Below are 25,870 nucleotides of genomic sequence, written 5' to 3' on the forward strand. Positions count from 1 at the left end.
GTATAATATGTCTACAAAGCCAACTACATGCTTCTTAAGACAGACGTGGTGGACGTCATGACACCCATGCAGATGGACAGTACTGTTACAACTGCTGAATCCTACACAAATACACTCTATAAGCACTTACAGGAGTGCATGGCTTGTGCTATCCCAAACAGAACCAGGACACTATACTCCTAATTAACTAAACCAATCTGGTGGTCCCCTGCTATAAACATATTGTACTACAGGAGGAAGACACTGTTGCAAATGATAGTACAATACCATGCGCGGAGGAGATCCCTGGCCAGCCTTAGTAAGAAGGTGAGATCCCTTATAAGATCCTCCAAAGCTAGCTACGAAAACTATAATGCAACTAATACCAACAACAACTACAAAGCATTCTATAGCTATGTCACACATCTCGATGTCAACAACCAGATCTGCTCTGAGTTACAGCACAAAGGCACGAACATTACAGAAACAATTGATATTGGCAACATCCTGGCAGATCCCTCTCAAAGCTGCACACTCTAAAGGCAATATCACAGCATCCATGGGACCGGACAACATTCCAGGCTGCATTTTACATGAACTTCGTATCGTACTGTCTTCTCACCTATGCACCATGTTCAATAATAGCCTCATATCGGGCATAGTGCCCCCTGAATGGCACACAGTAAGTTATCCCACTCCACAAAGGTGGCACCACAATGGACCACGGAACCTATTTTCCTATAGGTCTGACTAGCCTGGTCTGCAAGGCTATGGTGCACATCATGGATCACTGTCACAGAGATATTGGGTACCTCCCAATCTTTGACCCCTCCCTGTTTGCATTGTTAAGGCCAGACCATGCTTCCTAAACCTGGTGGACTTCTTAGAGACAGTTACCAAGGCATTAGATGAGGGTAAGGAGGTCCACACAGCCTACCTAAATCTCTCATAGGCTTTCAACACCATTCCTCCTTCTGGTATTATCAACATACCCATCTGCCTGAACATTAACCCCTACGTCATGTGATGGTTTGCAAAGTGGCTCACGGACAGAACCCACACAGTGGGAGTTGCATACCCTAGGTCCGACTGTATACCAGTTACAACTGGCATCCCCCAGGGCTCATTCCTAGGACCCCTCATATTCGGTATATACTTTTCTGACGTACAGACAAGCACAGGAGGGGCTTTAGCTGAAAAGGTTTGCAGACTGCAAACTAGGGAACATAATTGTTTCCCCAGCTGTTACAGACACCCTCTGGAAGGATCGCACTGAGATGGATACCTGGTGTTAATATCATGGTGTCAAGCTGAATGCCTAAAAGTGCATAGTCATCCCCTTTGGATATAACTAATTACCAGTGGACTACCACTTAGGTGCTAGTCCCCTACATACAGAAAAGGTAATACAGGATCTGGAAACACCAGTAGATAGCAATATCTCCTTCAATACCCATAATGACAAGGTGGTTAGAATATCCTTCTACATGACCCCCCTAATCTCTAATGGGTTCACATCCAGATCAGAGGGGCCATTGTGACTCTACACATGTCATATTAGACCCATTAAAGGATACAACACCCCATTTGGGATATACCTTACAAGACAACTGCAACAGCTTGGAAGACCACACCAATACCACACCAAGAGGATTACTGACCTCAAACAGATGACCTATGCAGCCCAACCTACGAAACTCCAGCTGTACTCAGTTGCATACCGCATACTCACAGGTGATCTCTGCTTGACATACAAGGCCCATGTCCAACCCTGTATTGCTGGATATGCTCCACCTAAACAGAAGCCCCTGAGAGCCACATGCTCTAGGGATACACACCTAACCACAACGATGAATAGGACGTGCTGGACTGATAGATTCCTGATCCAGGCACTCCCTATGCTTTGGAACATGATTCCAATGTACATCAGGCAGGGCACTTCACGAGCACTCTTCAAGGGAAACCTTGACGTGTGGATGGGAGACAGACATGTACCCCAGGGATCACTGCAGTGGCTCTGCTGGACAGAAGCACAGGGAACTATTGGCTCTGCTGTTCAGAGGCACAGGGAACCAACCTATGGGGGTGGTGAAAGAAACACATGCTAACTAGGCTTACAAATACCCTTGGTAAGACAGCCTAGTACCTACCTTTGCACATATTACATGTCTTATGTACATGGATAGTTAAATAGCTCTTCAATTTTACTTTGCTATCATGCTGATAAACTGTCGGCTCACTAAAAGACATATGTATCTTGTTATTGTGTTTTGTAAATGCCAATTGACATAACTAATGTTTGCCTACCATTACAGTAATGCTATGTAGCTTGTAATACATATCTGCCTACAATACTGTACATTACACAGTTATTGGCACAATATCCCACAATGCAAAACATACTTGCACAGTGACCCAACCTTCCACGTTATTCTCTGTATTACACCCATACATATGGCTACAGTTACAATATATCAACATATACTATCCCCTGTTATAGCACATACTTGTTGGACCAGCCCTGGCACTGACATCGACTGGTGAGGAGTATTTCTGTTCAAAGCCCTTATATAGCATCCCTTGTGGTGTATGCGGTGTTTGCCTTGTGACCTACAGCAGTACTCACAAATACTACAAGCGTTACTATGCTCAACAATACATCACTACAAGATAACTGTTTCCACTATATGGATTGCGTGCACTTTAAATACTACAGAATAGTACTACATACACAGACATACTGACTGTTCTACATACCTTATTAGTAACCCGAGGTGTCATTAACTGTTGATTCAATCCTTTTCGGTTTGTGTTTCAATGTTCTTTGTAACGTTCCGCTGGTATATACGGATGGTTTGAATGTGTGATAACACATCCTTTTCTAGTTACATATCGGTAACATGTGGTATCCTGTCCACCAATTGCTGTTCCAAAGTAGTTAATTGGATGCACATCAGCTGTGCAGCTACTCCATTAGCCGATACCATGGCAACAGTTGTGTATAAGTCAGTATTCCTTTTGGGCGTTGTCCGTTTGCCTTACTTTCGAGGGAGATGGCCTAGATATGTTATTGCGATATATTTCAACAGCTATATGGAGACACACAGAGATATATTAGCTTCATGACTCCCGTGTACTGTGTGTAATGGCTAGATGATTTAGTTCTACATGTGAGTACAGCTGTTATATTTCAGAACAGTGCTACTTATGCAGGGTTTGTTTGTACCTGATACTTCTGCAGATGTTTAAGTTTGGCAAGGATGTTTGGCCAGCTCAAGGCCGTATGGCTATGCATGAACTGTTATGTGGTGTACAGTGTGCTCACCAGACATCCTTGATTTGGTGTACAAGTGTAACATACTGTGCTGTTACTCACTAATTGCTAACACATCCCGGTGTACGCACAACCCTCTGAAATGGAATTAGTGCAAACAAACCCTATTACATCAGCAGCTGTTCCATTGTATAACAGCAACTATTTCACACAGGGCCATGTTAGTGTGTCTCTGACAAGGTATGTTAAGGCTTCTGCAGATGTTGTACAGTGTGTGAATAATTTGTGATGTTATTACAGTTAGTATTGTAATATGTTTGGGTGTGGGGGTGATGTTGGTGAGTGTGCTTAGCAGATGCAGGTGTATATGAACTGCTTTTATACATAATCGCTATGTGCGTGAGGGTTCCTTCCCTATTTGAACACCTATCCTTTTGTGGACTAATACAATGGTAATTGCAGGCTGATTCATTAAGGCACTGTTATGTGGTTCCTGTATAGCATGCAGGTATTGTTAGTCCTTGAATCTCTATGGTAATACATCTGAATGTAATAACGTGTTGCTACATGATAGCTGTGTATTTCTGTCACAGGTATTTGCAGTCATTGTAGTTGTGTTGGTGACTGACCCTCTTTGGCTAGGGTTGCCACCTTTTCATATATCCATAGTGGGTCCTTTTCGGGACACACATCTGATTTTACAGGCTGACACAAACCCATGGTCAGTACAAGGGATAGAACTTTCCTTTCTTGCCTAATTATAAGCTTATTCTTGTAGCAGTTTAGTTGCTTATCCTGTTTCCTGTACCATGTAGGTATTTTAGATACATAAATAACTATTGTATGCAACTATTACAGTACATATGGGACATAAATATGTCCGACAATCCCAGGACATTTGCCACGTCTAATATAGTTGGTCAGGACACAACTGCCCAAAGAGGGAGTGTCCCTCACAAAGTGGAACAGGTGGTAACACTATCATTGGCTCATATCCATAGCACATATTTGTAATGGTGTATAGGCATATACTCTCCATATCCTTTGTTCATAAAGGTTGGTAGTGGAGAAATGTGTGATTGCTATGGTCTATGTTATACACATATGTGAACACTTCAACCGCTGTATATGGGAGACCTACGGAATCTCAAAACCACAGTGTTCTGATGCACACAGTACCAGGACCAGACTCCCATACCTCACATTACTGACATCGACAGTAACTCGCGAAGGTAACACGAACATGGAACACACACATGCACACACAGACAAACTGCTACCCAACACATTCAAACAAACCATCCTACACTACTTATGAGCAGGTGGCAAAGCCACACTACACCACCTCATGTAGGTGTCTGCACCCCCCACACCACCCCCTACTTTAATATTCTACATCCTAGGTTGCGCAAAAAGACGCACAAAGCTAACCCACAACCACACATTACAGTCCCCCCAGAACACACACTTACACACACTACAGCCCTAAGAAACACATGTACACACAGTACCCTACCCAAACCGCAACACCAGAAGCACTGACTAACTGTCCATTAACATTGTGAGATTACACCTCGCGCATCTGGTGTTTTGCTGTGTTCTTTCAGACCTTAAGCCTCGGGATTACGTGCGTCGGTATGTAAAGCAGTCGGTATGTGGTAGGTATCCCATTTATATGTACCTCCATGGTTATGTAGATGTTATTAACCTATCTATATATCTACATATATATATATGTATATCCCCATATATTGACATATCTCTCCCTCTCTCTCTCTCTCTCTATATATATATGATGATGTGTATATATATATATATATATATATATATATATATATATATATATATATATATATATATATATATATATATATATATATATATATATATATATATATAAAACACACACCTTTCATTGTGTACATGCCGGTTTACCCTATTTCAACACATTCCTACCTTTTGTGTTTTATTGCCATTGGTACATCTCAGGTAGCTTAGTGGTATGTTATTGTGATGAATGTGTACATGGTTGCATGTTCTAATCCTGGCAGTGATATCTTACCTCTCAGAGCAGGCACTGGTAGTGCAAGGGTGATTAACGCACATTTCAGCAGTTGTGTGTTCCACATGTTTATTATTCTGTGGAGAACTACATATATATGCAAGCTGTGTTTAAGGTATACTATGTAACATGTACACATCTGTGAAGATTCCTGTCAGGGATACTCCCCATTATTTGGAACTACATCCCTGATTACATTATACAAAACCCTTCACTGACACTCCGGGGAATCCTTGCAGAGTGGGTGGTGAACAGTAGCTACAACCTAGTGATCCCTCAAGTGGCTCTGCTCCACAGAGGGACAGTTAGTTGATCAATGGGGTGGCGACAGCAGACACATTTTGCCTATGATTATGAGTGACCTCGGTGGTTGGGCATGTACGTACCTATGTATCTATGAACCTGTACATACAGTATGGACACATGCTGATAGCTTAATTTACTGTTCAGGTATTGACTTACCTTGTGCCAATGGCGGTTGTGTGTACAATAGTTGAGGGCTACCTATGTAGGATGCACACAGTAGATCACCTATACATGACAATTTACAGGTGGTTGTGTGTGTGTGGGCCATCCATGTTTGCTGTGTGTGCAGGTGGAGAAGGGTGTCAGTCCATGAGTCCCTACACTGTCAGTGTGTGTGCTATACGTTCCCTCTTTGCCAAGGCATGGGCATACTGGGCATGCCTCCATCTGCCTACTGGGGCTAGCACAGGGTGTTCGTGGTCTGAGTCCCTCTGTGCCTGTGGGTCCCTTGACAATGGGTGTGGGCTGTGAGGGCCTTCACCATTCTGTCCCTGCTGCAGCTGTTTCTGCAGGATCATATTGTGTAGCATGGCACATACTATGAAGATGTGGGCACACATTCCTGGGGACTACTGCAGGGCTCCACCAGATATGTCAAAGCAATGGAACCGTGATTTCAACATCCCAGACACATGGTCTATGATGATTCTGGTTTCTTCGTGTGCCTCATTATGGCATTCTTGCGTGGCTGTGTGTGCATTTCTGATAGGAGTCATCATCCATGGTTCCAGTGCATAGCCATCATCCCCCACCAGGTGGCCATATGGGATGTCCCCACTGGCAAATACCTGATACAGCTGTGAGGCATGCCAGATGTGGGAGTCATGATAGCTTCCAGGACTGCCAGCACACACATCCATGATAATGCCCTGGGCATTGTACATGACTTGGCAGTTGATGGAGGGGAATTCCTTGCAGTTTATGTAGTGCCTACCCTGCTCACTGGGTGGTGACTTGATGTGTATGTATGTGCAGTTTATTGCACCCGGTACCTCAGGGTAGTCTGCCACATGGTGGAAGAGACGCATATTGCTGGCCAACTCCTCCTGCGTTCAGGGGAAGTATATGTGCTCATTGGCATGTGGTAACATGGCATCCAGGAACTGGTGGAGTGCCCTGGATGCTGATGCCTGTGAGATCCCCATGATATCCCCAGTTGGCCTTTGGAAGGTACCTGTGGCTAGTATTCTCAAGCTTACACATACCTTCATGTCCACTGGGATGGGTTCTCCTCTGTTACTTCTGGCTCTGAGGCATGGCCGGCACAGCTCAACAAGTTGCTGTATGATGTCCCTGTCCACCCTGTAATGCTCTATCTCCAGATCATGTGGCCCCTGGCAGGTTACCCTGGGTCTGAACACTCGTCTCCTCCTCCGGTACCTGAGATGGTTGGTCAGCATCATCCTCAACACCACCGTCAGTCTCCAACACATGCTGGTGAATCAAAGCTATGGCAGCCCCTAACATATACATATTAAAAGTTCCCCGTCTGTATACACCAGTGGTGCAGAGTGTCTGGGAATACACAAGCATGTGTGTGGGGCTTTCACACCTTATACTATTGTGCAATGGATGATGCTGGTGTAATTGGGTGTGTTTGTGCTATTCCAGCTGCAGGGTATCTTAATTATTGGTTTTACAGCAGGTGCTGCTATTGTGGGGCCTTTGGTGTTGACTTACGCTTGTCTGCCATGATTCATCTATTGCCCTTTACTTCTATTTTCAACCCGATTCACCTCCCATTGTCAGGCATGCATCCAGCTGCCACCTTTCTTGTTTTATGCTTCCACAACCCAGGATTGTGTTGGGAAATGTGTTATGTAGCTAATCTACAGCAAGTTTGCTTTGTTCTGCTGTGACAGTTCTCTTTTCTTTGCTGTACGGCACCTCCCCTTTCCTGTTCTGCAGGTAGCTGCTAGCAGCCCTGTCAGCTGTTGTCTATGGCCCACTGTGGGTTTCTAGGTGTTAATTACTCATTTGTACTCCAATTACCATGCTGCAGCATTTCCTTATTGTCTTCCCGTATCCTTCCTGTTTCAGCTGTGGTGCGCACCGAGCACATCCGTTTACCGGGTTTTGTGTGCGTTTTCATCCACATTCACATGAACTTTCAGTTACCTTGCGTGCTCTCAGCTAAGCAAAGCTATGGCTACTTCCACACCCCTATCCTGCGGCTTTGCTTAGCAACACGCAACACGGGTTAGCAATGATCCAATGTGCTTACAGCTACGGTGGCGCGCCCCCCTCTTGATGTCATGTTTACCTCCAGCCCACTCCTCGGTGTTGTAATGCTATGCCATGTGGTACATCCTTACGCCGGTGGTACGTTTGTGATTCAGTATTACTTGACTCATTTGCATGGCACTGACTGCTAATTCCAAGTCACCGCACGGAACACTGTCGCAGACCCTTTGCAACCCTTGCGCCATGGTTGTGGTGTAGCATGCGTGCCATTGACTATTATGGGGATATCATGAATTGCGTTACATTACAGTTTTATGACATCTAAATATATTTTCCTTATGATCCCATTTGCGCACCGATGCACTGTGGTTTTACTTTGCATTGGTGTGGCCATGAAATTAAATGTTATTTTTTATATGTTGTGCATGTTGTTTTATGCCATTGGCTAAATATTTGGCCATTGGCATATATTAACTTTATAATATGTAAGTTTGGTCCACTTTCATGGCTCCGGTTTTATGTTTGATAACATGTAAACCGTTTTTTTTTGGTTTACATTTCTACATGCTTACGCTACGCCTGCACAATGTCATGAATCACTATATACCTTCATTTGCATGCTGCACTGCTGCACATGGGGTAATTAGCATACATGCGCCGGGAGCTGCGCAGCTCTGGTGTATGCTGGTAGTGCATGTGGAAACAGCTCTTACCTGAATCGCTCGACGGCCATATTTAGCGCTAGATCGCCAATGCAACTCCGGCGCTTGATGCAAACATCATGAATCCTAGGGTAAATGAATCAAGATCATAAATTGCCTATATTATCATGTGAAAGATTGTGGTACAGCAGTAATTAGGTTCCCTACTGTAGTGCAACCTCGTGGTTAGTATATATATATATATATATATATATATATATATATATATATATATATATATATATAAGTAGGGTACGGGGGTACAAGGAGACTTGTCCCCCGCCCCAAAAAAATGCAGTTAGATTTTTTTTTTCATTTAGTTGATTTCAAAAAGTTTTTTGAATACTTTTTACTCGAGCTTTTGATTTTCTGAGCAATTAACATTGACTTATATATGTGTGTGTGACTGTCTGCTTGTGCATGTCTGTGTAAATATATATATATATATATATAAATATTTTTTATTTGATCTAAAGTTAATTTCATGGAAAAAAACGGGGCACATTACCTGGAAAACACACTTTACTGAAACCGCAGATGATCAAAATAGAATTCACTGAAAATGTCATATGTACTAAATATAACTATAAAAGCTTTTTCTGGCAGGGGGCAAGTCCCCTGCATCCCCACCTCCTAACATAAATATACTAAATCCATAGGTGCAAAACAGCAGAGAAATGAGAGTAAGTACTGCTCACACACCGAATCACTGCTGTGCACATACATAGACTTGTAGAGATGGCAGTGCATCCTTACAGTGGGCATTCGTAAGGTACAAATACTGATCCGCATTAATATGCATTCTAATTCCTACGAGCCAAAATCACACCAACAGTCATTTTCTATGACATTACACAGTTTTCAATGAAATGTGTTTCAGTGATTTATGGTTCCGTTGAAATGTGCCACAAATGACGAAATGAGGTGTAGATCAAATTAACCATACTCATACACACACACAAACACACACACATGCACACACGCACACACACACACACACACACACACACACACACACACACACACACACGCACACACACACACACACACACACACACACACACACACACACACACACACACACACACACACATATATTTATATATGTAGACAGAGAGAAATACGTGTGCATGCGGGCGCAAACACACACACACACACACACACACACACACACACACACACACACACACACACACACCAACATCACCAACATATAGATATACATAGGACAGTATGTACCATACTGAAGATGATTCTTATCCCTGTATCACACATCTTTTCTTTCACTAGTGTATCATCCATTTTATGTTGTAGTGCAAAAACAACAGCTTGGACATTATTACTAACTCCTCCTTACCCATATTTAACATAGTCCTGTTAGGTTCCTCAGACTGTGCCCCTGGTTAATTTAATCTAGTTATCATCCAGGTAAACTTGGAATCCCTCAAGGTGACTGGGCTAAAACGACAGTAGTTGAAGAAAACTAAGGCTAGTCATTAAGCAAAAGCAGTTCTGTATTAGTCTTTGTTCTCCAGATCTGCTCAATATGAAAAAAAAAATGGTGTCCAGTTAGAGTCTAGATGATCTAGTTCTGTGTTTCTAAAATGATGAGTCCCATCTCTTTCAGAAGGCCTAGACTTATTTCTGGTGAGGCCTAAGTAAGTCTGAAAATGTACACTTAAAAAGATAAGTATTCAGTGTTGTTTATGTGAGAAATGTAGAAGGATAGCATTTACTGAATATGTGTATTTGAATGCAAGTCATTAGTAAAAGAATAATGCACTCAGACAGAGCTTGATACTTGATCATTATGTGTGTGTGTGTAAATGTTTTTTTTAAACCCTCTGCGTGCTGACCGTCGGTGTTGGAAAAATATGTATTATGTGTGTATGCTTAATGCCAAATTAATAATCAAGTATTTTAATACGCTTTTCATTCTATTTTTCATGCACTGCGTTTTATACAAATTGAATTTCATATGAGACTGAAAAAGATGCTTTTTGAGAACTGCAGTATGCTTTCTGAAACTTGCAAGTTGCCCTCTGACCTAGTAACTGCTAGTACAGCAATATTCTTGTTTATGCCTTGTGGAAATGTACTTGAGAAGCAGGTGTTTATCTGCTAGGTCAGAAGTAAATGAATGAACAATGCCTTATATTATAAATGTAATGATTCTAGACAAACAGCTTTGTCCAGAGGATGGGAACCTCTGCAGCTGTAGTAATTTAGAGATAAAGTAGACAAAGGATTATTAGAGAAATGAACTGCTAGCATTGTGCTTGATTTAGCTGTAGTATCTTGAGTGTAACATAACATGTATCTAACTGAGAGTAACCAAGGCCATGTTGTTTTCCTCAGGAAGTTTCACATACAAATTGATAAATCAGCAGAAATTCATGGGAAAGATGGTCAGCAGATGATGATGAAAAAGGTGGTAATCTGTTACGTCAGCATGGTAGGAGATGATCAGTTTGAGAATGTACAAAAATGAAAGTATTTCCTGTTTCTGGTTAGACAAACTCTGTATTAGCACGTTTTTGTCTCCTTGCTGCAAGATTAAAGTGCCTTAACCTGAACCTACCGTGTTTTGATCATTTTTAAAGTATATTTTTCCTTTGACAGTTTGGTCCTTCGGACCGGAAAGTACCTCTCGCTCTAGGCCTAGGTCAGAATTGGGCCTGGTGGCATGCATCCGTACGGAGAAGAGGCCAAATCGGCTCTTCTGTTTTGAAAGACCTCTGACTGAATTGTTGTTCAAAAGAGGCCAGCCACTGTTTCTGATCTGGGATTGGAGGACGAGTCAACGATCCGGTGGATCAACTCACGGAGGGTCAGGTAAGGAGGAATTACCTTATTTCTGTTTTAAGATCAGGGACTAAGTACAGAACTGTTTTTTGTCAGGTAGATTTGCATATGCAGATCAGGGACAGAAAAAGGGGTTACTGTTTTTGTCATAGATCAGGGAAACAGAATAGGTAGGCAGTTATTCTAGATTAACTGTGAAAAGGTATAGATTTGTGGTACCACGTGATAGAAAGGGTTACGTAACAATTTACAGCTAAGCTAAGACAGCAATGGGAAATCAGTGCACAAAAGGTTCCCGAGGCCCGCCCCTAACTGAAGACGCGAAGTATATGCAATTACAGCGTGCCGATAATGTTAAGTACTACACCAAATGGGTTGATAAGTATAAATTCGAGGGTAATCTAGATAAACTCGCACTTATGAAACTTGTTAAACAGTTAAAAATAGACGCAAAAGGTCAACTAAAAAAGCAAAGACAATTAGGAGTCCCTCAGGCACATAGGTGGCTTGAGGAAGCAAATCGCAGGGAGCAGAGAATTAAAAATTCAAAGACAATGTTCTTAGACAAAGAAGACAATAACTTGGTAATAGCAACAGCCCCTCCTCCGCCCCCTCCGCTTCCGTTGCCAAGTTATGAAGCAAGTGGACAAGCTGATCCACCTCCGCTATACCCAGCTGTTCCTGCAAAATCACAACCATTTGTCAGGGATCCTATCGAGACCAGGTCTTGAACACGTGACTTGAGGAGGGAGATTGAATTAAATGAAATAAATAGAAAATCACAGGCTATGAGTGAAGAAGAGATATGTCCGCTCATAGAAGTACCAAATCCTCAGGCAGGACAGGCAGGACAGGATCCAACTCTTTTAGTTTATAGACCATGGACACCGGAAGATATCCGGAAAGCCACGGAGGGAATTCCCCACCCAAAAGTGAATTTTAGAAAGTTTTTAGAAGACTTACAGGGTATGAGATTAAGTTACCATTTAAATGGAGAGGAAGTAGAAAAAGTAGTTAGACAAATTGTGGGTCCAGATTGGCACATGATCAGTGGCGACTGGAATCCTCGTGACGCACAACTTAGACCACTCCCACATACTAATGCAGAATTGGATGGCAGAGTGAAAGGTCTGACAGACCGAATCTCTGACAAGTGGAAGCCTAGGGCTGATTGGACTTGCATTAATCAATGCATTCAACAGGAAGGTGAAACAGTTGATAGATATTAAGCCAGACTGTTAGAGTGTTTTAATAATCATTGCGGAATGCAGATACCAGAGAACCAGACACAAGATTCCTCATATGAACAACAGTTAAAGAATGCATTCTTGAAGGGTAGTATAACTCCCATTAGCAGCTTTATTACAAAGCATATGTTAGATCATCGAACAAGTAGATTACAGCCATTACTTGAATATGCTAGACATGCAGAAAGACATTTTAATAGTAAAAAGAAAAAGAAAACTCAAGTATTTTCGGCAAAAGATGGGTCAGAAGTATTTGTAGTACAAACTGGGAAAAAAGGTAAGAAAAATACCCAGGGAAATAAGCAATCTGACAAACGATCAGAAGATTTCGAGGAAAGAAAGAAAAAGGGTGAATGTTTTAAGTGTGGGAAAAAAGGACATTTAGCGAGGGATTGCAGGTTAAACAAAAAGGCGACTACAGAAAATAAGGAGGATGAGGAATGACTATATGATAGTCAGGAATCATTGGAAGAGAGTAAGCAGGGAAAGGTAAGTGCAAATGTGATAGCAGGAGTAGAGGATGTGACACAAGGGGTAGAGGATGTATATGAATTCACAGACATAGAAGAAAATTAAATTTTAGACCTAGCTCTTCTGAGCTTAGAGCTTTACTTAGCAGACACAAAACCGGAAGTGACACTTCTGGTAGAGGGGAGGGAGGTTAAATTGTTGTGTGACTCAGGGGCTTCACGGACCCTGATACACCCTTCCAAGTTACCAGAAGATACAGAATCACCAGATTATATACTAGTGAAAGCAGCCAATGGACAGCTGTATCGGGAGTCACTCTCCCATGATATAATAATAACAGACCCCGTTTCAGGAATGACCCAGAAAAGTAAAATTGTAATCTCTGCGAAATGCCCAGTAAATCTTTTGGGTAGAGATTTGATGCAGATATTTGGCATAGCCATAGTTCCAACCATGCAGGGTATGGAAGCACAGCGACAAATGGATACTTTTGTAGTGCGACCGGAGGGTGAAACGTATTATTGGTACAGCCAGGACTTAGTTACGACTGGTCCAGGGGCAGTAACCAAAGAACTGATGAACGTAGCCATCAGTAAGTCCCCCTCCCTCGACATTGACAAACAGCATTTGTTGCATTGTACTCTATATTACTGTAATAGAACAGGACCTGATAAAGATTATGAACAGGAATTGTTTCAGAACCATGCAAACAGGCTAGTATTGCGAAAGTTGTACTGGGATGCAGAGGGGAACAGTGTAGCAAGCTGTTCATTGCCCCAGGAATTTTTAGCACTTTATAAATCTAATCGACTGCCACATGTTAGTTTAACCAAGAACAAAAATTTGAAATGGGCAGACTTAGGTGAAAAAGTCACAAGGTGGGAAAAGCAGACAGAATTAGAGCTCTCCGAACAAGGAGTACAGAAACAGAAATTGAATTGGATTACACAGACACACCCAGCTGTGCACTCACAGGCTAGTGAGAATAGCTGAGTATTACTCTTATTGGAAGAAGAGGAAAAAGCCTTGTGGGACATACCAGACATTCTCTGGTCAGCAGGGAAATCAGATGTAGGACTTATACGAACAGCAGGACCAGTTACCATAACGCCAAAGTCAGCATTTCGACCCAAGAAAAGACAGTATCCCTTGAGAAAGGATGCAGAGATAGGAATCAAGCCTATTATAGCAGCCTTACTTAAGGAAGGAGTCTTAATAGAATCTCCTAATTCACCATGTAATACACCTTTATTTCCTGTCAAGAAAGCAAACGGGGAATGGCATATGGTCCAAGACTTACAAGCTGTAAATAATGCAGTTATACCTAGGGCACCAACGTGCCAGATCCACACACCTTACTGAATGATTTAAAGCCAGAGCAAAAATATTTTACAGTGGTAGACATTAATAATGCATTTTTCTCGATACTGATACACCCTGACAGCCAATATTGGTTTGCATTTACATTTCAGGGAAAGCGGTACACATATACGAGATTACCGCAGGGATATTGTGAAAGCCCAACAATATTTGCACAGGAAATGGCAAGCAACCTGGCGGGATTTATCCCACCAAAAGGTAGTCAGATTCTACTTTATGTAGACGACATTCTGTTGGCAGCCCCCACCCAGCAAGAATGCAAAGAGGACACGATAGCTTTATTACAATTTTTAGCTACTCAAGGTCACAAAGTAAACAAAGACAAGTTACAGCTTTGGAGAAAACAAGTTAAGTACTTGGGATATGTAATATCCAAAGAAGGTAGAATATTAGATGGAGACAGAAAAACAGCAATTTTACAAGCACCTAGACCAACTACCAAGAAGGAAATGATGTCCTTCCTGGGAACTACTAATTTCTGTCGGAGTTGGATACCAAACTATGCTTTGGAATCTTCTCTGCTGGCCGATTTAATTTTTGAAAAGCCGATGGCAGCACAGGATTTATTACAATGGACACCTGAAGCAGAAGCAGCTTTCTGTAAGCTGAAACAATTGATAGCATCATCCTTAGTTCTAGGATTACCAAACTATCACAAGCAGTTTATTCAAACTGTAGATTGTAAGCAAGGTTATATGACATCAGTATTGACACAGCAACATGGGGACAAACAACGCCCCATAGCTTACTATTCATCACAGTTAGACCCAGTGGCATGATCCCTGCCCCACTGTGTACAAGCAGTAGTTGCAGCTGCAATGGCAGTGCAGGCTTCAGCCTCAGTAGTGCTATTCCACTCTCTCACATTGAGAGTGCCTCATGCAGTCGCAATTATTTTACTGCAAGAAAAAGTAGCATATCTTTCTCCAGCTAGGCATCTTTCCTGTATGACCATACTGTTGAGCCAACCTCATATGACAATTGAACGATGCACAACTTTGAATCCGTCAACTTTGCTTCCAACCCCTGCAGATGGCAAACCACACTGCTGCCTGCAGGAGATTGAGCAAAAGACATTACCTAGACAAGACCTTACGGATGTTCCCTTGGATGATGCCGAGGTGACATGCTATGTGGACGGCTCATGCAGGAGGGGTCCAAAATTTCAGAACCTATTGGGGTATGCAGTCGTTTCTGATACTGAAACTTTAGAATCAAAATCTTTACCACACAACTTATCTGCACAAGCGGCAGAATTGATTGCCTTAACAAGGGCATGTACCTTAGCAAAAGGTAAGAAAGTGAACATTTATACTGACAGTCAGTATGCTTTCTCTACTGTACATGTTTTTGCGCAACAGTGGAAAAATAGAGGAATGATAACATCTACTGGTAAACCGATCAATCATGCGCAACTTATTTTAGACTTGTTAGATTCAATTCAGTTACCTAAAAAAGTAGCTATTTGCAAATGCATAGCTCATACGAAACAACAGGACAGAATTTCAAAAGGTAATGCACGGACTGATACAGCTGCAAAGCAGGCAGCCTCAGCCACAGAAACTTTTCTTTTGAATGAGGGATTACAACCCTCAGAGACTTTAGATTTAGAAATGTTAAAAACAATCCAGACACTCACTACAAATATTGAAAAACAGAAGTGGATAAAATGAGGAGCAATCCTCGAAAAGGGACTGTACATCTCCAAGGAAAAGAAACCGATTTTGCCATCTAATTTGTTTAGATATGCAGCGTTGTTGAGCCATGGGTAGGGCCATGTCTCAACAGGGGGGATGGTACAGTTAGTGAATTGAGTATTTACAACCTATGGATTTACCAATTATACAAAAAATTTTTGTGCAGCATGCCATGTTTGTAACAAGCATCATGCACAAGGGGCGTTGAAGCCTAAGCAAGGGAATTTTCCTACACCACCATATCCGTTCCATACTATTTGTATGGATTTCATAGAATTGAATAAATGTGAAAATAAGAAGTATTGCCTTGTTATTATAGACATGTTTTCCAAATGGGTAGAAGCGTTTCCAACTAAAAATCCAGATGCAGCTACTGTTGCAATAGTCCTTGTTAAAGAAATTATACCCAGATTTGGTATACCGGAAAAGATTTATAGTGATAACGGGACACATTTTGTGAACCAAACAATTCAGCAACTTAGTCACTATTTTGGGATATCGTTGAAGAACCACTGCGCTTATCACCCCCAATCTGCAGGGCTAGTAGAGAGGCATAATGGGGTGCTGAAGAATAAACTTAGGAAATTGATAGCAGAGACACAGAAAAACTGGGTGTACTGTTTGCCTTTAGCACTGTTGAGTATGAGAACTGTTCCAAATGTGAAGGGATTAACTCCTTTTGAAACTTTGTTTGGGAGAGCATATTATACACCTCAGTGGAAACCTCTCATGTCTACAGAGCAGGAGGCTGACAGTTCACTTGCTGGGTATATGAGGCGATTTTTGAATAACAAACTTTTGCAGTTAAATTCTGTTTCAGATAAAGAGCAACCGAAATCGGAAGCACCAGTAGCCCCAGGCACCTGGGTCTGGGTGAAGATTGTGAAGCGAAAGAATTGGAGTTCTCTGAAGTGGGAAGGACCGTACCAGGTACTACTGTCGACACCCACTGCAGTCAAGGTCGCAGAGTGAGTTTCCTGGATTCATTTGACGCACTGTAAACTGGTTAAAAACTTTGAATTGGACAAAAACTTTGTTACTGTTGCACAACAAGAACAAAATGGCCAGGTACAGAGTGAGTAGAGACATTGAGCAACCTCAGAAAACTTGTATGATTGTTTTTATTGCAATATTAATCACACTGTTCTTTTTGTTGTGGCCATTCCTTTTTCCAGCCACAAAGGTTGAACTGATTAGACGTAATGAACCAAACATAGACTGGCATCCGAACTTTAACACTTATCAGGCAATTACACGTGTGTATGCAGAGACATTTAATGTTTCCAACTGCTGGGTCTGTACGGCCATACCAACAGCATACGGGGGTTTATTAATGACTGCTATCCCCCTAGGGGTCAATGAGACCTGGGAAAATCTGTTTTTTTGACACAGTTGCTATTAAAGCACAAGATAAAGTAGTGCTGTATTTGCCTGTGACACAAAAATGAATTGTATGTTTCTATAAAAATTATACCATCCAAGTTGGATGGAGCAAATGCAATGTTACAGTACAGTATAAATGTTATAGAAAACCAAATGATTTGAGTGGATCTTGTAGTACAGATTATGACTCATTTTTGAAATCTATGCATAAGACTCTTGATCAGGTACAACACAATCCTGTACTTTTCAAGCAGTTATCTGTAATAGATAGGAAAATGTTTCATGCAGGGCAGTCATTTCGTAACAAAGTAATAACTAAGGTAGAAGACTGTTATTTTGTGTGTGGTAAAAAAGCATATAAATGGTTACCTGAGAATTGGTCTGGCAGTTGTTTTTTGGGATACCTGGTTCTGGCCATCCGACACACTGCAGTTTTGCTTCAAGGGAATATTCGAAATACTCGAGACGTAACCAAAAAGACTGTCAAGAAACCCGGGAATCCAGTGGGACGGATCGAAGCGAGCTGGAGAGACCATCGTGATGTGAGAGCCAAACTTGCACACATGGACTTGAGTGATGCTGTCTTATACTGGGCAGGTATATCACCTATGTATGGCAGAGTTAAATCAATATGGGAACTGCAAAACCTGTCCAAACTTCTTGAAGTAATGAGTAATGCGACTTTTTCTGCTCTTGAACTGATAACTGATGAACTGAATGCCATGAGAACTGTGGTGCTCCAAAACCGAATGGCTCTTGACTTCACCCTAGCGGCGAGAGGCGGAACATGCGCTTTAATCAAAGAAGAATGCTGTGCGTTTATTCCTGACCATCAGCATGAGATTAATGATCATCTGGAGGTGATTCAGCAAGTGTCGGACATGACCAAGCCAGGCCCAAACCCTCTGACAGACTTTTTCCAGAATGCCTTTGGGGGGTGGGGCTCCATTTTTATGAACATATTGATTGCTATTGGGGTAGGATTACTCCTAATAGGAGTTTGCATTTGTTGTGGAATCCCCTGCATGAAGAGATTAATTAAAGAATTTATAGATATATCCGTATCCGAGACTATGTATCAAAGTACTGAATTTGAAGAGTTGCTAGAATGCGAAACACTTTCATAAAAGTTTAAACTGAATGACTTTCTTAACTGCAAATCCTGAATGGAAGAGGTTAGGAAAAGAAACAAGCTGTTTATTCTTTTTTGAAAATAGAATAAAAAGGTATTAACAGGAGGGAAATGTTGGAAAAATATGTATTAATGTGTGCATGCTTAATGCCAAATTAATAATCAAGTATTTTAATACGCTTTTCATTCTATTTTTCATGCACTGTGTTTTATACAAACTGGGTTTCATATGAGACTGAAAAAGATGCTTTTTGAGAACTGCAGTATGCTTTCTGAAACTTGCAAGTTGCCCTCTGACCTAGTAACTGCTAGCACAGCAATATTCTTGTTTATGCCTTGTGGAAATGTACTTGAGAAGCAGGTGTTTATCTGCTAGGTCAGAAGTAAATGAATGAACAATGCCTTATATTATAAATGTAATGATTCTAGACAAACAGCTTTGTCCAGAGGATGCTGTAGTAATTTAGAGATAAAATAGACAAAGGATTATTAGAGAAATGAACTGCTAGCATTGTGCTTGATTTAGCTGTAGTATCTTGAGTGTAACATAACATGTATCTAACTGAGAGTAACCAAGGCCATGTTGTTTTCCTCAGGAAGTTTCACATAAAAATTGATAAATCAGCAGAAATTCATGGGAAAGATGGTCAGCAGATGATGATGAAAAAGGTGGTAATCTGTTACGTCAGCATGGTAGGAGATGATCAGTTTGAGAATGTATAAAAATGAAAGTATTTCCTGTTTCTGGTTAGACAAACTCTGTATTAGCACATTCTTGTCTCCTTGCTGCAAGATTAAAGTGCCTTAACCTGAACCTACTGTGTTTTGATCATTTTTAAAGTATATTTTTCCTTTGACAGTCGGCCTTCTGCAACCTATCTGACTTATTTGTTTTTCATGGGGGTAAAAGCCATTACTGTTCTATTGGCTCCCAAATGAGGCATGAGCAAATCATAGGGACATTATCCAGCCAGACATCAGGGTCTCCCCCACCCCCAGGAGCACCTAGAAACTTCTCAGCAGCTTCCAAGAGAGAGGCTATAGCTGTCCATCTTTGGTAGAGGAGTACATGAGCTTCTTTGCATGACTGCTCCTGACCTACATAGCTACACCATGACAGCATTTCATTCTGCCCCAGACTCCAGTGACTGTACCACCCAGGGCTCCTAATGGGTGTTACCCAAGCTGCCCCTCTCCCCTCAGTATAGGCAAGCTATATGCTGCTCACTGCTATTTTTACACCCTGCACCCTCCAGCTCCTGTACCTTCTAATTAAATATGGGTCATCTGGGTTGCAGTTAGGGATTTATCCCTCCATGTAATGGGGATGGGGGTGAGTCTTTTGAAAGGGGGCTGTTTCTGTATAGAGCAGTGTATGTTTTTTACATATGGGGTGCCCAAAATTCACTTTTGATATCTAGGAGATGCTCGAGGAGCTATCTGTGGTTTGATGAAGGCTCACTTAGTCAGAGTGACTGTTATCTGGTGAGTTAGTAAGAAAAATACGTGGCCTCACACAAGAAGATTACTTGGTGGAATAGAAGAAAGCATTCAGGCTGAGTCCGAATATAAGAAAACAGTTTGTCCGCTAAACTGGATAGAGTACTCAGCATTGCTACAGTTAGAAACCTCCGCATGTCTGAAGTCTTTAACTGCAAGTTCTCAGGTCTTAAATTACTCTTCAGACTTCCTACCACCAGCAACTATTCATGCAACCTGGAAAATATAGCAGCCTACTTCCAGCCTTTCCTCTGCTTCAGAGGTCTGTGTGCACAGACGTTTCAGTGAGTATAGTCTACAGCTTCCTGTCTGAAGAAAGGTAAGTTTTATTTATTTATTTATTTGCTTGCTTGCTTGCTTGTTTGTTTCCCTTTGTTATCTAGCTTGGTGGAATGTTCCAGGGGAACTTTTCAGGCATAATCTTGGATAAAGGACAATGAAGACAAAATTACCATTAACTGATAAAACAATTAATACTACATCCTATCCTGACAGACCTATTACATATTTGCAAGTCCAGTGGTGACAGCAACACTCAGTCAAGGGATCTCAGTCTCTTCTACAACACAAATAGAGCATGTTAGAGGGTTAGGTAAGTACCACAGAGAATGCTGCTTCTGTGAAGCTGTCTTCCATTCCACATAAAGCAAAGTACTTCTCTGACTCTATCAAATGTAACTTGGATGAATGGATTGGCAACTGCAAATTCACTCCTGTTTTAGTACCCTTGTGCCTCATTCATAAAGGCAACATGTAAATGTCCAAATATATTTTTGTTCTGCCCACCTCTGGGTTATTTGTATACAAAATATAATGGCTGAAATCTACCATGAGAATGAAAAGGCTACATTTCTTAAGATCCTCATAGATTAGGCCTAGTAGGTACCTATGAACCCATACAGATACTAACAGTTATAAAGCAAATGAGCAGCATTTCATTTGTATACAATGCATGCAATGCATAAGAAGCATGTTAATATGAGTATGAATATTATGCATACAAGTAAGTTCCACTGTTGTAGGTGAATTACTCTGTGTACAACTACACAGTCTGTACAATGGAAGTAACACTTCTTGGAGTTTAGATATAAATCAGTGTGGAAAGACATTCAGAAAATTATTGCAAAAGTGGAAAAAAGGATTTGCTTAAGGAGATAAGTGAAACATTTACAGAGAGTTAAAAATAAGTCTTTTTAACAAGCTTTTAAAGATTTGTAAATATTGGAAATTCTGGGCTTCAGAAGGAAGGCAGTTCTAGCCTCCTATGGCCAAGACTCTGGATCACTACCTTAGTGGTACATAAATTTAATGGGAGGAGCCAAAGACTGATGGCAGATGGGGAATTCATAGGTTCATACTAGGCTGTAGATCCAGAGGACCATTTGTAGCCTAGCCAATGGTCCCACTGATTTACCAAGACATGAATTAATATCCAAAACCAAAGGAAAAAAAAAGACACGAATACCAAATCCTAACTTTTTTTCAGCCCTTCCTGTAAGTCCTAGAGGTACCAGGCCGGGATATACTTATTATTGCCCATCCAGTTCTTTAGGTAACATTTAAAAAGGGTCATGAAGCTACTCTGTTTTACTTTTAAGAGGGAGTCTATTCCATAAAAGAGATATTCTCCACAAAAGATATCTACCCCAACAACAGGTTCTACTTATGTTTCAATGGTAGATTAGGTCTCTTGAGCACATGTTTAGGGTGGTATTAGTTTTGTGGGTGTAGGGGGTTACATAGGGCTAGATATTTGATTCTGTAGGCAAGGCAAAGATCTCCTCTCAATAGTCGGTATAAAATGGAAAAGACTGACTGTGCTTTAAGGTGGTCTGAGTATTTCAAAGAAGATATGCCCTAGGTTTTTTTTTTGGTAAGGAAATACTGCAGTTTCTCAAACTAGGTCATATGTCTGGCCAAGTACGTACCAAAGGGGTCATAATAATCTATTACTGGTACGCTAAAGGAGGAGTAGACAGCAACAATAACCTTTTAGGATCTAAAAGATATGCCCCTGGTGATGAGTCTGGCTATACAGAAGAATTAACTAACAATAGTGGTCACATGGTAGTCAAAAAATAGTTCATTGTCAGTGAATGTTCCCAAGTCACTAATAACCACGCTGAATTTTAAGGGTGAGTCACATATGTGATAGGAATTGGAGAGCCCAGGTTTGCCAAAGGACACAGTGCTACATTTTTTGACATTTAATTTGAAGTCATGGTCCAAGCACCATTTGTTACCATGAATTAAACTGTTCCAGAGAATATATATATATATATATGTATATATATATATATATATATATATATATATATATATATATATATATATATATATATCATATAGGGTATTTATGACAGCTCTGAGTTTGTAGTCACTGGAATACTTTTTCAGCCACAGGACTTTGGTATTTGCTTTAACATCAGAGAAGTAAATACCAAAGAGGAGTGGTTCCAGGACCAATTCTTGAGGGGCACTACTATAATACCCTCTCTTTTAATCGAGACTGTGTTCTATCAGTGAGTCAGTTTGATATCCAATGTGTAACACAGGGGTTTGTATTTATTGAATTAGCTTAGGAATGATACCCAAGTTTAGAATAGTATCAAAGGCTTTGGCCAAGTTCAGGTGTGTCATGTGAATGAATTTACTTGAGTCTAATGCCTTAGTGACTTCTTCAAAAAAGTCTACCAACTTAAAGAGTCATGATCTGCCTTCAACAATCCCAATTTGGTTCATTTTTCCAAGGTTTTAAGACTACCTGTATCTTTGTTTCTGAGATCCATAATGATGTTTTCCTTTGTCTTACAGATAAGGCTGGTGAAGCTAATTGGACTATAGTTGCCCTGGTCAGTCTTGGGTCCCCTTTGGTAGAGTGGAATGACTAATGACTACAGCAGTTCTCCAGACTTCTGGCACAAATACAGTGATGAGACCGACTGAATAGATGTAATAAATAGTCAGCCAAGCAGTATTTGGTGCAAATAAGAATACAACATGGACCATTGTCAGGATCCACAGAGCTAGTGCTTTTAGCTTTGGAGAAAGCACTAAGTACTGCTCAGAGGTGACTGGTGAGTGGCGTAGCCAAGCTAGTAAACTGACTAATTTGGAGGAGGTAGAAGGGTAAAGTTTGATCTGAATTTGTCCAGTAATATATTGGTAATGTTTTCATGGAACAAGTATGTACTATTATTTGCTATTAACTCAAAACATTGCTGATTATTATGTCTTAGGTTCCTGATAAAGCTGAAGAATGCATTATGGTTATCCTTAGCTTGGATAGCAATTCAGAATTCATACTTAATCTTGGAGGATTTAATTTTGTTTATAATTTCTTTGTTAGTCATTCTGAGCTCTTTTCTTGCTGATGGTGTTTTAACTTTCCTTGCGCAGACTATGATTTTCTAACTTCTGTTGTATAGTTTTTTGATACTGGAATTGCAACAAATAGTTTTTTTCTTAAATTTGGCACCATATTTATGTCATATGCCTCATTGCTTGCTTGGAGGTGGATGTAAAATTTATCCACCAAAAATTGTTGTGTATAAACGGGGTAATGTAGGTGAGGAGTGTGTTTGAATTTTACCAGGTCATCAGTCATCTTGAGCAGATGTACCTTAGAGCAGTCTCTGAAAATGGAGGGATTTCAAGGTCTCAGTTCTCCCATCTACAGTAAATGGTACTGTACAATGATCAGATTTGACAAAGACTGATTTGGTAAATGTTGGCTCTGAGCATTGGCGGCGGGGGGTGCTATACTTCTGAGAAGTAGGTATAATAGTTTTGAGCCCCGTCATTGGGACATAGGTTCATAGGTTCATAGGTTCATACTAGGCTATCTGTCCTGGGGCAATTATAAGCCTAGCCCGATTCTGTATGGCTTACGCCACCCCTTGATTTGAGTATACTGTGCCCTTTTTAAGGTTTAGTTTACTGTGCCTCTGTCTAATAGTGACACGGGAGTAATCCCTGGGACAAACCTACGACCCATCCACTTATCGAGATTCTTCTTGAAGAGATTCAGTGAGGTGCTCTGTCTCACATGAACTGGAATTCTATTCCAGAGTGAAGGGAGCCTCTGGGTTATGAACCTGTCCCTCCAGCAAGTTCTATTTATTTCTGTGCTGAGGTTCAAGTCCCTCGAGCGTGTGGCTCTAAGGGATTTAGATTTACCGAGGTGGCGCATGTCCATTAATTCTGGATTTGACATAGCTTTGTATGTCAGGCATAGATCGCCTCAAAGTAGGCGGTATGCAACTGAGTAGAGCTGGAGTTTTTTTAACCGAGCAGCATATGGCATCTGTTTGAGACCCTTGATCCTCTTGGTGAGATACTTTTGGGGTCTTTCTAATTGCTGCAGGTGTCGGGTAAGGTACATCCCAAAAGGGGCATTGTATTCTATGATGGGCCTGATGAGGGATGAATAAAGGGCACGATTACCTCTCTTGATCTAGATGTGAAACCCTTTGTGATGAGGTGGGCTATGTAGAAGGTCTTTCTAACCACTTTGGCAATGTGGTTTTCAAAGGAGAGATTGCTATCAACTTGGGTCCCCAGGTCCCTAATAACTTTCTCTGTACTTAATGGGTTTCCGCCTATGTGGTAATTTGTGGGCACATTGTTTTGCCAAAGGGTATGACTATACATTTTTGGCATTTAGCTTTAAACCATGGCGCTGGCACCAGTTATCTGTCTCTGTGAGACCTTTTGAAGGATGTTTGTGTCAGCTGGAGAGTTGATTATGGCCCAGTTTGCAGTCGTCTGTGAACTTGGTGAGCCATAGTCCTCCCACGCTTGCCTGTACCTCGGAAAAGTATATACCGAACAAGAGTGGTCCCAGGAAAGAACCCTGTGGGATGCCACTTGTGACCGGTTTCGAGTCTGACATGGCTCCAGCAACTCTCACTCTGTGGGTTCTGTCTTTGAGCCAGTTTGCGACCCATCTTGTGACATAGGGGTTTATATTTAAGCTGGATAGCTTATCTATGATGCCCGAGTGGGGTATTGTGTCAAATGCCTTTGCAAGGTCCAGATAGGCTGTGTGGACTACCTTCCCTTCATCTATGGCTTTGGTGACTGTTTCAAAGAAGTCAACCAGGTTCAAAAGGCAGGATCTGCCCTTGACAAAGCCAAACTGGGTAGGATCTAGTGTCTGTAGGTCCCCAATGTCTTTGTTTATGAGCTCCATGATGATCCTCTCCATAGCCTTGCAGACTAAGCTAGTCAGGCTTATGGGGTGATAGTTTCCAGGGTCCGTAGAGGCTCCACCTTTGTGGAGTGGGACCACTGTTGCTGTACACCATTCTGTGGGCACATATCCTGTAGTGAGGCTGAGATTGTATAGCTGTTTTATTTGAGGGATTAGTTCCTCTTGTAGTTCATGTAGGACACAACCTGGGACGCCATCTGGTCCCATGGAAGCAGTGTTTTTTGCTTTGGAGAGGGCAGCCTTCACCTGAGCATCTGAGATGTTTGGGAGGCAGCCCTCTGCCGGGATAGATACTTGCTCTTTTGGGGGGAGGGGGTGGAGAAGTTTGCACTGAACCTGTCTGCCAGGATATTGACGATGTCTGTGGGTTCAGTGTATTTTTTGTCGTTTAGAATCAACTCAGAACAAGTCTGGGAGTTGCATCCCAGGTTTCTAACATAACTGAAAAAAGCCTTATGACTGTCTTTGGTGTCCTGTGTAATTTTTCTCTCAAAGCTGGCCTTGGAGGATTTTATGAGGGATCGTAATTTTTTG

Source organism: Protopterus annectens, chromosome 10.part0 (genome assembly GCF_019279795.1).
Source record: "Protopterus annectens isolate FY-2018-M chromosome 10.part0, PAN1.0, whole genome shotgun sequence".
Taxonomy (NCBI): domain Eukaryota; kingdom Metazoa; phylum Chordata; order Ceratodontiformes; family Protopteridae; genus Protopterus; species Protopterus annectens.